This window comes from Tachypleus tridentatus, chromosome 11, assembly GCF_004210375.1.
Source record: "Tachypleus tridentatus isolate NWPU-2018 chromosome 11, ASM421037v1, whole genome shotgun sequence".
Taxonomy (NCBI): domain Eukaryota; kingdom Metazoa; phylum Arthropoda; class Merostomata; order Xiphosura; family Limulidae; genus Tachypleus; species Tachypleus tridentatus.
The window spans coordinates 76,849,255-76,865,603 of NC_134835.1; the positions used below are offsets into that span (position 1 = coordinate 76,849,255).

General features: G+C 34.0%; 1 long non-coding RNA gene across 1 annotated transcript in view; it reads left to right on the plus strand.

Annotated features, from left to right (window-relative positions):
• Positions 1 to 2,275: 2,275 nt before the first annotated feature.
• The window catches only part of LOC143232517 (uncharacterized), a 73,973-nt gene continuing 59,899 nt past the window's right edge, over positions 2,276 to 16,349 (plus strand). The window contains exon 1 of the long non-coding RNA XR_013017566.1: positions 2,276 to 2,513. This is a non-coding gene — a long non-coding RNA (uncharacterized LOC143232517). The remainder of the gene's footprint in view (positions 2,514 to 16,349) is intronic.

Here is a 16,349-nt window from a genome sequence, read left to right on the forward strand (position 1 = left end):
TCATAGGTTACACACAGGGTAATTTAAAAATAACCTGTTTCAGTATGTTTATTCGTAAGTCACACACAGGGTTATTTAAAATAACCTGTTTCAGTATGTTTATTTATAGGTCACACACAGGGTAATTTAAAAATAACCTGTTTCAGTATGTGTATTCGTTTCCTAAAGAAAAATGAAATGTTAATAATTAGCTTAGGAAGTATGTAATTCATAAGGTTTATATGGATCAACTCTGGTAATTAATTGATAAGTCATGTATGGAAAGGGGAATTAAAAAAAACATACTTATCAGATACTTCGTTTATAAATATACATAAAATTACAAATAGTTGCACAAGTTCTCCAGATATTAAACTGTGAAAGAAATTTACAAATACTTGGTCTAGTTTCACAATGATATTCATTGGTTACACGGTGAAAAACTAACTTTTGAAATGGTTTTAATGAGTGTAACCGTACATAGATTATACTGAGAGAGAAAGTGAGAAAACAAGATTTAGTTGGATAATCCTCAGGATGTTTTTCTACAGATAACTTAGAGTTACAAAGAGTTGTAATAGTATCAGATATTTTACTCAAATTTTAAACTTATGATAATTGTAATAACTGGATAATTTCATGAAAAGAAAGAACTGAAAACTAATAAGATCAGTTACAGGCAATCTGTATAAGTATTGCAAAAAGGAAGATCAGAATAACTGGATCAGTTCCAAGAAGTTTATTTATGGTTTAATTTGGAATAAATAGAGTTGAATCAACTATAATATGTATTCTAAAGTTTTTACGAATAGCCAACGGCATAATTATAGTTGGAATACTTTTGAAACATGTTCAGTCAGTGATAACCTCAATGAAATATTGCAAAGAGTTGTATTAGTATGAGAAACTGTATTCTACGTTTTTCATCTGGAAACTTATGTGGAATAGAATTAGGAAATTTATAAGAAAAGCGATCAGAGAATTAGGAACAGTTGAATCAGTTTCTAGAATTTTTTTCATGGGTTACTTGGTAACAGAACTTGATATAATTAAAATAAGTAACACCAAGAATGAATTAGAAATACTTGGATTAGTTTCAAAATGTTAATTAGTTACACGGTAAAAGAAGTTGATGTAATTTCTGGGTGTGGTTTAAGATAAAAATATAGAGTGGTGAAAAGTAGAAATATACGGATCATAGCAAGCTCAAAATGTTTTTTTTTTGTGTTAGAGAAATATACAAACTGGACAAGTGAGACAAGTATAAGGCAGTTTGTTCGAAGCATTGATTACACAGAGAACAAAAGAAGAAACAAAATGATAGAAAACGGATCATTAGATGTTCCTAGTGTGTATTCTTTACCTTCTTAATATATTTATAAACAGGCAGACCTTACTACGGCTTTAAGGACTGTTTGATTGAACATTCTTCAACATATTTGGTATCTTCGTTCAACCATTTGGAAACGAGAAAGAAAGCTCAAATAACCAATCAAGTCGATTGGTTTGTTTTGAATTTCGCGCAAATCTACACGAGGGCTGTCTACGCTAGCTGTCCCTAATTTAGCAGTGTCAGACTAGAGGGAAAACAGCTAGTCATCACCACCCACCGCCAACTCTTGGGCTACTCTTTTACCAAAGAATAGTGGGATTGACCGACCCCACGGCTAAAAGGGCGAGCATATTTGTTGTGACAGGGATTCGAACCTGCGACCCTCAGATTAATCACTTGGCCATGCGGGCCAATTAAGTGGAATAAAAATTCACTTAACTTTCAAAGATCTCAAAGTTGTAACATACATATGTGTGTGTGTGTGTGCGTACTTAAAAACAAACCGTGCTGTAGGTGACTTAATCATTATAAACTAACAAACACAATTTCTGAATCTGCTATTAAAGTTTCGGATGTTAGGGGCAGTTTTTAATAAACAAAGATGTTTTACAAGCAAGCTTAACAACACTAAATAACTGTATTATTTGTTAAGAGAAGAATTTTGAAGTATAAACAAAATCATTAATTAATTAATAGGCATGCATTTTTTTCTTTTGGGATTATTGTAACAATTTTGGCTTTATTTTTTATTTGGAAAATTTAGTGAAAATGGCGACTAAAGGGATAAATTATTTTATTTTTCTGAAAATGATAGAACGCCCCCGTATATAAAATACATCCGACTACTACTGTTTCTTAGTAGAAGTGCACGTGTAAGTTTTTATGAGATTCATAAACCCGTATATTTAATATTCAGTATAAATATTTACGCTTCCAGTGAGGGGTTCAACCTCCACTTACTGGCCTCCACATACACACATTTATCTCTTAATATAAACGATATGTATTTTGTAACTAATCTATTCAGGCTATTCGTATATACAGAGGGTCAGCTTCAACTACCTCATAGAAACCTTAACCTGTAGGTTCAATATCTTCCTGTCTGGTGCTAAAGGCAGGACAACATTAATCTCACGACGGGGAGAAGAGCACGAGCCTTCGTCACGCGCTGGCTCCCGCATTTTCATCATCATTTTTCATGGTAGGCAGTTGAAAGTATTTTAAGTTTCTGTTTTTAGTACGTCTTGTACATTGAAGAATGTTTAGTGTTTACACATTCAATAGTAAGATTTAGAGTTTGTTTTCGTTAATTTCCCAGTATGTGGAGGAACGAAAGGCTAGTTCTTGTAAAAGTTTCTAAATAATTCGAGGAAATGACTTAGCTTGGGTATCGTAATCAGAATAAAAATAACTGTCCTTCCAGAACTTATATTTCAAAAACAATTTACGTTTACATACGTGTTACATACTAAATATCTTTAAGCCAGCTATGGTCACTATCACTAACAGGAGTTCACACTGAAATCATAGGAGGATCACTGAATTCTAAAATACAAAACAAATTATAACTTAATAGAAAGATATAAAATATAACATTAATGTATCGAACTTAAACAATATAAAGATATAAATATAACATTAATGGCCTTAACTTAAACAATATAAAGATATAAATATAACATTAATGGCCTTAACTTAAACAACATAAAGATATAAATATAACATGAATGTCCCTAACTTAATATACAGCATAAATATAACATTGGTGTCCCATAACTTTCTCTTCCTTTCTTATAGCGTATTCTTAATACTAAATTACCTTCCAATCTTATCAGAACATTCTTATTTATGATAGCCTATCATAATTGCTTTAAATCATAACTTTAGGTTAACACATCACAAAATTCAACGCCATAAACTGAAACATCTTATTGTGTGAATGGTCCACGCTAGTACAGCGGTATGTCTCCGGATTTACACCGCTAAAATCAGGGGTTCGATTCCCCTCGGTGGGCTGAGCAGATAGACCTCTGTGGCTTTGCTATAAGAAAAACACGAAAGACAGTTATTACCCCCCGCTAGTACAGCGGTATGTCTCCAGATTTACAACGCTAAAGTTAGGGGTTTGATTCCCCTCGGTGGTCTGAGCAGATAGCCCTTTGTGGCTTTGCTATAGGAAAATCACACACACACACTTATTGTGTGAAAAGCAAAGTAACAAAAATTCAGTAAATAAAGAAACAGAGTGTGTGTGTTTTCTTAGAGCAAAGCCACATCAGGCTATCTGCAGCGCCCACCGAGGGGATTCGAGCCATTGATTTCAGCGTTGTAAATCCGGAGACATACCTCTGTATTAGCGGGGGGTAAAGAAACAGAACTTTGTATAATATCGCCATGTACTTTGCATTATCATCTTTGTTTGGTAATACAAATAAATAGTAAAGCATAAGTAATATCGGATGATGCCGTGACATCAGTACAACCAAAATTTATCATCCCACAATGCCATTATCTACGGACATTTAAACCAAACTCTAATGCTACAATTCATTATACTATAAACGCAAAAGTCTGTTTTTAATTAAGGGCGAATAATTACTTATGGATACTATATATTTGATGTCATTAATTCAAATATAGTGTAACATTAATTAAAATCGTTATTTTATCAACTTGGATAATAAATACCCCGAAGAAGACTTTTTTTTGGAAGTGGGTTTGTGTATTCGCTGTACAAACTCGGGTAATTATAAGTTAGCTCTCTAGAAATCGGTTGAATTTGCCTAATAATAACAGATTCTGTCCAGAAACTAAGTAATGCTAAGTCCCTGAATAACAGAGCCATAATGTTAAACAGACTAATCAGACTGGACAAAAAATTAAATACGAAATACATTGTCTTTATTAATATAAGAAACACAAACACATTGTGTTTATTTGTTTTACGGTATGACAGACTGTCGATTTCACTGGATTCTCTTAAGTTGCTTGCTTATCAAGAAACATTGCATTTACCCAGAACGACTAGCACTATCCGTAAGTATGGTAATATTAATTTCAACATAGGTGAGTCCGCAACCTATAGATATCACCTAAATGACCTTTGAAGGACACTGCTTCTGATTTTGGTGCACTGCATGCAATATTGCAGCGTGTTTCCCTGGGAAGAACAAATATTAGGTACTTGAGAATAACAAAAGAATAAAGGAAGCTAAAATTAAATCAGCTTAAAGGCTTTCTCGTCTACGGTTTATGTGAAAACTGCAGATGTGTAGAATGAATAGGATATTAATACAAGAAGTTAGAAAGTAATGTTATATTCATATGTCACATTATTTGACCCTTCCCTCTATTGTCCCTAGAGTTTCAAAATTACGGGCATTCTTTTAATTAATACACAACATATCTGCTTCAGTTATATCCATTTATGTGATAAAGGAACTTTTTCCCAGTTATATGTTTGCAGGTTTGTGTACTTCAGCTATGGTTGATACGCTCTACACGTTCCTATATATTTGTCAGGGACATATGCACTGAGAGGTGAGCTGTACATCACCTTACCAAAGAACATAATTTTTCTCCTGAACATCAGCAAGTTTGGTGATCAGCCACTGGACTAATGCTTATTTATTTATTGGAAATAAGGTCATTCTTATCTGGGCTTCGAAAATTAAAATTAATTTATGTATATATATATATATGTACTGCCATATTTGCTAGACCATCTGTTTACCGTTTGCAGTATATTTCAAAACTTATAAAGTAAGTGACTATTAATGGTTCTTTGTTTGGTTGGTATGCATTTCTTCTAGTACACTAAAATAAGTTATCTGTTGCTCAATCACTATATCTACAAAAAATAAATATACGGTATTCATGTATTAAAAAATAACCACTATGTAACTATCAGTCTTCTCAGTTTATTTTAAAGTTTCAGTGGTATTCAAAGATATCTTTGGTGTGGAGAGATTACATTTTATTACCAGTTATTTTCCATATGTTGTCAGTTGTTTCTCTGTATAGTACATGTATTGTAGTTTTAACAACAACTTTCCACATCCTAATTGCAACATGATTACTAAGATTTCTTTGTATCCTCCTCCTCTCTTATGATGCAGGGTTCAACAAATTCTTTTTCAAGAGATCAGTAAACCACAACCTGCTTCATAAACTGTGGTCCTACCAACAGTGCATTCCCCCATTTTGTCCCTCTAGCTAACCATAAATGTGTCAGAAATTGTGTGCATCCACAAATTGTGATTCCACGCTGAATTCACTCCACAACAAAGTCCATCGGCTGTTTCTTCCAGAGTTTATTAACGTGATTCATGAAGTCTGCTTTTTTTTACTGTTCTCAACTGAAATATAATATAGTATTATAATTATTTACAGCTATATGTGAAGTATTTTATTTATAAGTAAAAGCAAAACAAAGTTTATTTAGTGACAATTGACTGTTATTGGGCTACTATTACCAGGTAATTGTTAGTTTCAGGCAACCTCCAACAGATGTCGATGCATGTTATGATAAATTTAAACCCCATTACGTTATTTCAGTATTGAAATCGAATTTATATTAGTATGATATTGATGATCAATTTGATTTTAATACTGAAATAATGCTTAAAGAATATTTATAGGATTTCAAATCTGTTGTAAATGTTTTGTCCATTGGAAAAAAAACGTTACCACGATTTCATTTGATGTATATATAATTCTTGTGAAGTTTTCTGGTAATGAACAAATGTTGCACGATATTCAAGTTGTATGAAAATACAATCACATTCGTACTTTTTGAAACATGCATCAATTCACATACAAACTCCACTGCTACATTTATTAAACAGATATGACTAGATTACTGCGCAAGTAATTTCCACCAATTAAAGTAGCTGGTTTATGCAAGTATATGAATAAATTTATAAAATCAAAGCTTCACATTAAAATAATATACAAGTACATATATAATGGAGAAAACATTGGACATGTATGCTCTACCACTTAGTGTATGAATTATCTTAACAGATCACTAAGATGTATATTCACTAGTGACTTTTCTCCCATCTGTAATGTCTATTGTTACTAATGGTATAGATGCTCTTTCAGCTGCACAGTGTCCTATGTCAGGACATACGGTAACCCTCACCGGCTAACAAGAAAGTCACATTGTTGTTCCATATAATGTTTGGTTATATTCCTGAAACTTCTTCATCAAGTGTGTAATTATACCTTCTGTGTGGAACACTCACTGGCTAACAAGAAAGTCACATTGTTGTTCCATATAATGTTTGGTTATATTCCTGAAACTTCTTCATCAAGTGTGTAATTATACCTTCTGTGTGGAACACTCACTGGCTAACAAGAAATTCACATTGTTGTTCCATATAATGTTTGGTTATATTCCTGAAACTTCTTCATCAAGTGTGTAATTATACCTTCTGTGTGGTTAAAGTTCATCAGCTACTTTGGTGATGCGTGATCAACTCTAATAGTGAACTCTGTTTGATAGAGTTTCTAGTTAAAGTGATCGGGAAAGACAACAACTGACAATAGTTGTTTTTTGTCTTGCAGTGGTGATACTTGGTAGCTCTAACACGGTGAGTTGAGGCATGCTATGATATGCTTTGCATTACTTTGTATCTGTTATATACATCAGTTAAACTGGGGTCATATGCATCAGCTTGAATATGGTCAGGCAAAATGGCATTTAGAGAAATTCTAATTTGCGAAAAATGTTGCATTCCTGTAATCACTGTAGTTTTTTTAAAATAGTAGATAGTTATCTGGGAGGTGAGATCACAGCAAAACTTTGGCAGTAGGATGGATCAAATGAAAACCATTTAGCCCACAAATCTCATATTGGTTTGCTTTGTTTTGAATCTCGCGCAAAGCTACACGAGGGCTATCTGCGCTAGTCGTCTCTAATTTAGCAGTGTCAGACTAGAGGGAAGGCAGCTAGTCATCATCACCCATTGTAAACTCTTTGGTTATTATTTCACCAACGAATAGTGTGACTGACCGTCACATTATAATGCCCCCACGGCTGAAAGGCGAGCATAATTGATGTGACGGGGATTGGAGTCCGCCACCCTCAGATAACGAGTCGAGTGCCTTAACCACCTACCTGGCCATGCCGTGCACCGAATGAATAATAAAACAACAATTGTTACATACACAATGCTATAAATGTGGTATCCCTTTGGCACTAGGATTTCCATGAACCAATGAATTAAGGTTTCGTTGTTATGATCAAGTAGGCCGTGTTTTGTTTAACGACTAAATATTGGAGACAATGAAGACAACCATTTATATTGAAGAACAAATAACAATCAAATATTTTATTGTGAACATGTTTAACACATGAATTAACCAAATGCACATGAATTCGTTATAATCATATGAAAGTAATTAACTTAGAATTAAGGATGGATGTAAATTTAATTAATTAATTAGATGATAGTGAGTTTTGAAATTGTTTGATCTCTTTATAAGGCCCGGCATGGCCAAGCGCGTTAAGGCGTGCGACTCGTAATCCGAGGGTCTCGGGTTCGCGCCAAACATGCTCGCCCTCCCAGCCGTGGGGGCGTTATAATGTGACGGTCAATCCCACTATTCGTTGGTAAAAGAGTAGCCCAAGAGTTGGCGGTGGGTGGTGATGACTAGCTGCCTTCCCTCTAGTCTTACACTGCTAAATTAGGGACGGCTAGCACAGATAGACCTCGTGTAGCTTTGGGCGAAATTTAAAAACAAACAAACAGTAATGTCAGTATCGGAATTCAGCAGTAAAGACCACGACGCTACAAGCAACGTCAATAAAACACGCCAAAAGTAATATATAAAAATTACAAGTAGGATTAGGAGATTCCAGACGATAAAGAATGCTTCCTTTTCAAATCAATTTCAGAACCAGTCAATCAGCTCAGATGATATTTCGCCATAATTTAGTGACGTAGCTTAGTATGAGGCAACTGTCAGCGTACGGAGAAACAAAGTCACAAACTCTAAACCTTGTTCTTCTTCTACTGTTTGTTCTTGTTTATGTTTTATTGTGTTTATATTTGTTAATTACCATATAGGTTCTTTACTATTTCCAACTTCTTCCACGGTCTGGCTAATCAAATGCATATATGTGTAGTTCTACCATATTTGATTGATTTGGAATCCATAATGAGGAGCATCTGATTAGAAATCAACAGTAAATTTAATTAATTAATTAGACGACAATAAGATGAAATTATTTGATCTATTTATCTTATTTAAAGACCTAACCTATTACTAGTAACATATTTTTAAGCAATTCCAGTAACAACAAAACTGAACAAATTACAATGTTTTCATCAACATTTACAACAGTCCAGAAATAACTGTTATTGGGGCTATTGGGAATTTTCAGTCTTTTTCTGATGCAATTAAGTTGTTTTCTAAGTAGCAGAGTTTTCCTTTTTTTATCTATTTTCTAAGACCTGTTTTTAGTTTGGATTTACCATTGTGTTTTTGAATAATTTTTCCTGTTTTTTAATCTGATTGATTTTGAGTTGAGCTTTTGTTTTAATTATGCATTTCTAGTTTTAGTGTTTAATGGGAACGGGTTGATCTTCTAATTCGAAGTATGCAATAGTAGAAGGGGCATATCTTGGAATTGCTCAGACTATCTCTTATGAAATTAGATTGGCTTTAATTTTATTAGCATAGTATCACGTGATAGACAAGATGAATGGTGATTAGTTGTTGAAAATTACGATGTTAAGTCATTCTAACTTTTTTTTTAATTAAAAGGGCAAGTATGTTTGGTGTGATGGAGATTCGAACCCTCGACCCTCAGGTTGTGAGGCGAGCGCCCTAACTACCCGGCCATTCCAGGACTATTTGAAAGAAAAGAACTTCTCTTGTTTCGAAGTAGTATTTAGTTGCATGGCAGTTTAGTTTGTTTTTGAAATTCTCTTTACTTCATACAGCTGAAATGGCGTTATAATGTTCAGTCAATCCCACTATTCATCGGTAAAAGTGTAGCCCAAGAGTTGGCGGTGGGTGGTTATGACTAGCTGCCTTCCCTCTAGTCTTACACTGCAAAATTAGGTACGACTAGCGCAGGTAGCCCTCGTATGGCTTTGCGCGAAATTCAAAACAAACAAATAAACAAACAATTTACTTCATATGTGTGTTCAGTGTACGTGTATTTAATATTAATAGCACATTATCATGCTGGTGTTTTTACTGTTTTCACGAAGTTGCGCAAAGTACTTCTCTTCTTTTAAATGTTTTTAATACTAGTCTTTTATCCTTAGAATCCACTCAAAAATTTGTAAGAACGTTTTGCTGCCTGAAAAGTTTTTAAGTTTTTTTGCCTATTTAAAATTGGATAAAAGAATCAGAACTCACAACAATATTTCTATTTTATTTTTTCTGATAAATTTTATTCCGTAAAATTTTAGTATCTTTGTGGTATTTCAAGAGAAGTAATAAGTTAAACCTGATAAACTAATATTAGTTTAAAGATTGATCAACATATTTTATTTCATATTTATCAGAATCAGTTAAATTAATATAAAACCCAATATGGAACTTTTAGATGAGCTAGTTATAAGGTGAACAGCTATTTGTATTATTTATTTAAAAGAAACGTTGTTTTAAGATAAGTTACAAATATAACACATATCGTTAAATGACATGCTTTCCGAAGTAGTAGTAAGATGCAGCGAATAAGACAAGACAGTTATTCCCGATACTAAGCCTCAAAACACGCGTTTCCTTAAAATCGTGTCTCACCACGATAAATTTGGGGACCTTTGCGTGACATAGTTTACACGTTTTTAACAACTATCTGCCTTTCTTTCAGTTATTTTGTTTCGATCGTATCTCTTGTCCCACTAGTTTTACCTGTGTCCTTCGTCCGTATTAAGATCTAAGAGTTACACAGGTGACTGTTTTACTCAGAGTCATTTGTTTGGTTTAGCCTACAAACTATTAGATTACCATTGCAGTGTTAACAGGGACATTACTCATAATATTTAATATTTTATCTAATAAATAAAAACGTATTTTCATTGCAAAGTTTATTCTTTTTACCTAATACATAGAAACCGGTTGGTTTACTTATCTTTTTCACATCTTTATGAAATACTTTCAATTTGTTTTACAACTGAACAGGAAAATGTTTATCGTGGTTTATCCGATTGTTTGGATATATTTATTTTTGCTTTCTTGATGTTAACATATTCATATATTTTTGTTTTAATTTTTTTGAACAAACACAATATACGTGAAGAATAATTTCGCAAAAACAAAACATGTTTTACAGTTTGTTTGTTTTTTAGAGGAAGGTTCACTCGATGATTGAAATTTTAACTGTAACAAATAACATCAAAAATGGTTAAAACAAAAGAAAAAAAGTATTTACTATGTTGTATAAAACTGCGAAAAAGATATTTGATCTTGTAGCATCTGGTTATTGAAGGAAAAATATCAGATCTGTACCAGTAACATTATTATCTTTAATTAGCAAATGAGTACAAAACAAGCAACCCCATCTACCAAGCAAAATGTGATAATGGGTAAGCAAACAACGATTTAGAAGCATAAGGAAAGGTTTTATTGATGGTGGAACATGCTACATGTTACACTGTCAAAAAACCTTTTCATTATACTTATAAAGCGTTGTTTGCCTACCTCTCATCATATTAGCATATTGTGCCTCCTCACCCAATCACGGAAAATATGGACATGATGATAAACATGAAACCTTGTTATGTTCCTATAGAAAACAACGTATGGAAAAGTGCTTTAGCACGAGTAGGAGATCTAATTAACCTATAAAACTGAATTCGATGTGTAAAACTATAATTGTACAAGATAACTAAGAAATATCCGAAACTCATAAAAACAGTGTTATGTTAATATAGCAGACCAAGTGCAACTTGAAATTGAAACCTACAATATAACAAAAAGGAATGAATATTTCTTCACTCCGGTTTTTAATTTTTGTTATAGAGAAAAGATGAATGTTGGTTGTTTTTTGGATTGCTTGGCGAGAAAAGATATTTCACGTGCGTGATAGAAGGGGAAGTCATTTCCAATAATCTTACACTTTTACAAGGCGGGTCTATGTTCATACAGCGAAGGGGCAAACTTTCTTTTTTTTCTTTTAGGTCCAGCTAAACAACTACTTTAAAATTCTAAAATCCATTTTCCTGACAAGAACACGTCAAAATGTCAGCAACTGTCTGTACACTAAATTAAAACTGGGAGTTATAGCGCCCTCTTTTTTACGTTGCATGATCTTATTTGCGGCTTATGCTAAACTTCCTGGAGTTTATTTGTTGGTCTGTGAATATGTCATTGGTAAAAACAGCTTCTTCCCTATAGCTGGCACCCCTGGTTAACTTCTCCCACGCCATGAAAGGAATATAGGGGGGAAGTACTTTGGATATCCACACAACTATGTAGATAGACCAAGGAACATTCCAAAGATACATTATCTTAATATTTTTTTTTTATTTTTCAAATGAATACTCCGAATACTAATACTAATCACTCTACTTATTATATATTAGTGATATTTAAAAAGACAGGCATGAAGCCTCATTAGTGTGAATTCTATTATTTACTTTTTCATTCCTAACCAAAAGTGTGAAGCCTTCAGAATTATTTGTTGGCCCCTAACCTGAAAACCTGGTATCACAGGTGTTTCTCATGTTAGGCTTAGCTTGATTGCTCATTGGCCGTGTAAGAAATGCATCAATGGCGTCCTGCTTCTGTGTGGGTTTCACCTAAAGGCTAGTCTGACACGCCTTTGCAATAAGCAATTCAAACTTCTTTACCAGGCATCGTTTTGTGAGGCCCCCTGAAATTCTTGTTACGAAGTAAGAATTTCTTAAATTCTTATCTTTGTCATTACACGTCTTACCATCATTGGAACAAGCATTTAACATGATAGTTACGTTCTTAAAGGCAAATAGAAATTTGATTTCATAAATTAAAGCGTCACGTTTCCCTTTCGTTGAAGTTATTAGAACGTTTTCATTATTATTTTTCACGCCTCGTAAAGCACAATAAATTTGTTGATATCATATCTACATAAGCTAAATAATGGTATAAAATATGCATACAATTTTAATACGTTAGAAGGCGTTAATTGTTCGAGGTTGCCAACTGTGAAAAACTATTTAAAAATTATATTCAGTTTTGAGATATCATTTAGAATCTTACAATAGGCCCAGTATCAGATATTAGCTATGTGAAAGTGAAATTCTTAATTTTTAATTATTTATTTAAAAACTATTTTCGTAAGTTTCTTAAACAGGACTGTAACATGCAACAGACTGTTTCATTTTAATTGCTAAAATCAAAAGCATCAAACCAAAATACTTAACAAACTTGAAACTCATGCAACGTAACAGGTTACTACATTTGAGGAAGTTCAATGTTATTCTTTTTTTAGCATGTTCATCATTATAGGCAATGTTTGTATTTTTATTACTTTTGTAACGGATTTACTATTTTATATTTATTTCTAATATCTATGTTTGCTTCAGTTTAATATATATTTAGAATACATGTAACTTATATTGTTATTCGTGTATTGCCAAATCTCGCCCATTCTCTAAATTTGTAGAAGATTCTCGAATGGACGAAGCAACAATGTAGTAGGTGTATATGTAATACTAGTAATTTCCAGTATTGTTTGCTAGTGAACTTTCGAATTTCGCCTTCAAGGTTATAAATTGGCAGCCGATACACAACTTAATAACATTGTTGGGTTGCTACAGTCAGTACTCTATAAGCCTCGAAAGCTATAATTGTGACAAGCTCTTATCAATGGGAAAACTGTAGATATTTGACCAAGAGCTTTTGTGGATTTCAAACATTACAAATTTTAGCGAATTTACTTCGGATGTCAGTACTTCTACTAGAACATTAGATATTTTAGTTGGGAAAATGGTGCTAGCTAGCATTCGCGTCAAGTGAAGTGTATCTGTGCGCCACCAACACAAACGTAATTTGCGCCTCGTGAACAGTCAACAAAGTATTCAGTTCCAGGCCAGATAGAAGACTCAGTATTGTTTGTACGTTTGAAAATCTGTTATATATAAATTATTATTTGTAATAACCGTTATTATAAATTGTATGTTCTTTGTATATTAAAATACATTTGTGTTAAGAAAGTAAATAGTATGTATTAGTCTTGTTGGCAAGTGTCATAAGTTTGATACATATTGTCTCCGATTTGTTATGTTACGTATATTGTTGGCGTTAAGCTGTCAAACAGCCGAAAATTTTTATTTAATTCAGAAATTAATTACATGTTAATATGCATGAAATTTATTATATTTACCAACAAGATTAATACACACAGTTTTCTTTTTTAACACAAATGTATTTTAATATAAAAAACAAACAAAAATACAACTTATAATAACAGTTATTAATAATAATTATCACAAATGACGGTTTAAATACAAGTTTTACAGACAAGCAATAATGAGTCTTATGTTTGGTCTGGAATTGAATCTCTTATCGACGTTCACAGGGAACAAATTAATTAATTGTTCACACACCTACCTTTACACTTCTTTTGACGGCTGGTTAAGCTTGAAACACCTGTAAGTTTTCACCGGTGAAAACATCTAATGTTATCGTAGAAATACTAACGTCCGAAGTTATATCAGTGAAGTTGAACGGTTTGTAATGTTTGAAATTGTAAACGTTCCTGGTCAAATTCTGTAGTTTTCCGATTAATAGGCGTTAACCGCGTTATCGTTTCTGATGCCTTTAGCACACTGACTATAGCTAACGGATAATATTATTCTATTACTATCTATTGGTTAGCTGCTTTGATACGAATCACGCGAGTTTCTCGTAGCTTCAATAACGTTCAAAACCGTGCTGGCATTTTCGTAAAATCAAACATTGTTGATTCTTACTGTCTGCTACAAATTTAGTGAACAGGCGGAGCATGCGCAATACACAGTCAACAAATACGTCACATGCAAAAAATTAAAACTGAATTGAAATAAGCGTAGATATTAAAATAAACGTATAAAGGTTAATCCGCTACAATATTGAGATTCATTTAACTTCTAAATTCAAATTCCAGTTTTCGTTTACTTGAAATCGTAATACGTAAAGTACGTAACATAGTAAATGGGAGACTCGTTCGAGATTAATTATAATATTTATATACGAGGGCTGTTCAAAAAATACGCGGACTGTTTGAATTGCGCGGCTCCAGTTGGTTCCAGGGGAATCTGCTTGTTGTCGCTAGGTTCGCACAGATCAGCTGATTACGACGCCATTTCCCGATTGCAGATATCTTCATTTGTGTATTAGCTACGCGGTTTTAAGTGAAGTGCGATTTTTTCGTTTGGCGGATTTCAGAATGAATGACCTGAAGGAGCAACGACTTGCTGTGAAATTTTGTGTTAAACTTGAAAAATCTTCGACTGAAACTTTTGCTATGCTTAACACGGCTTACGATGATGTTGCTATGAAGCGTACGGCATGTTTCAAGTGGCATGAACGCCTTAAGGATGGTCGACAGTCCATTGAAGATGATGAGCGTCCTGGACGTCCTTCCACGTCAACTGACGACCCACACGTCGACAAAATCAACACCTTGGTGCGGGCAAATCGACGTCTGACTGTCAGGGAGCTTGCTGAAGAGTGTGGGATATCAGTTGGATCTTGTTACGAGATTTTCACCGAAAAATTGAAGATACACCGCGTTGCTGCGAAATTTGTGCCTCAGAACTCGTGAGTTTTTGGCCAAACACTCGATCACTGTTCTTCCCCACCCCCACCCCTCCTACTCTCCTGACCTTGCTCCTTACGATTTTTTATTGTTCCCCAAACTCAAAAGACCCTTGAAAGGAAGAATATTTGAGACGATTCCCGAGATTAAGGCAAATGCGACGAAGGAGCTGGAGGACATTACAAAAGAAGCGTACCAGGACTGTTTCAACAAGTGGAAACACCGTTGGGATAAGTGTGTGCGTTGGGGAGGAGAGTACTTTGAAGGGGTCCCAGACCTGTAACTTGTAAATAAAGTACATTTTGTTTTATGACGTCTGTCCGCGTATTTTTTTAACAGACCTCGTATATCCATAGTAATTTTGTTTGTTTGTTTTTGAATTTTGCACAAAGCTACTCGAGGGCTATCTGTGCTAGCCTTCCCTAATTTAGTAGTGTAAGACTAGAGGGAAGGCAGCTAGTCATCACCACCCACCGCCAACTCTTGGGCTACTCTTTTACCAACGAATAGTGGGATTGACCGCCACATTATAACGCCCACACGGCTGAAAGGGCGAGCATGTTTGGCGCGACGGGGATGCGAACCCGCGACCCTCAGATTACGAGTCGCACGCCTTAACACGCTTGGTCATGCCGGGCCTTCCATAGTAATAGTCTACACTCTACAGGATAATTTGGCCTAAAAGAAACAGAATTAATGATGCTTATAAATATGTACCTTCAGAACCTTATGGAAATAATTAACAACACACATTAAGAAACAGAAACAAATGAAGTTTTGAAAAACAACAAAATATTTATTAAAAAAAGAATAGTCCACTCGTTTCATAAACAGCTGTTGTCGAAACTAGCTGATTGGAACTTTTCTTACACAATAATTGTGTATTTGTGTGCTTTCTTATAGCAAACCCACATTGGGCTATCTGCTAAGTTCACCGAGGAAAATCGAGTCGCTGATTTTAAGCGTTGTAAATCCAAAGACTTACCGCTGTACCAGCGGGGGACGCCAATAATCATAAGTCGATGTTAGAAGAACTTCCATGTTTTGGTGGCATCTTTAAACAATTAAAATTTCAAGAGGTCAATTTCTCATTAAAACTTTAACATACGTTTTAGTGTTCGATCCCTTGCTTCGAAAAACGTAAATAAAATTCTAAGATGTCGATGTTTTGATTAAAAGTCTTCACAAAGTAAGGTCACTTCTGGTCATTTTATTTTGAACTTGATTTACAGTGTAAGAATAATGTTCATGACCTCTTCACAACTTAATAGAAGCAACATTAAATGTTTT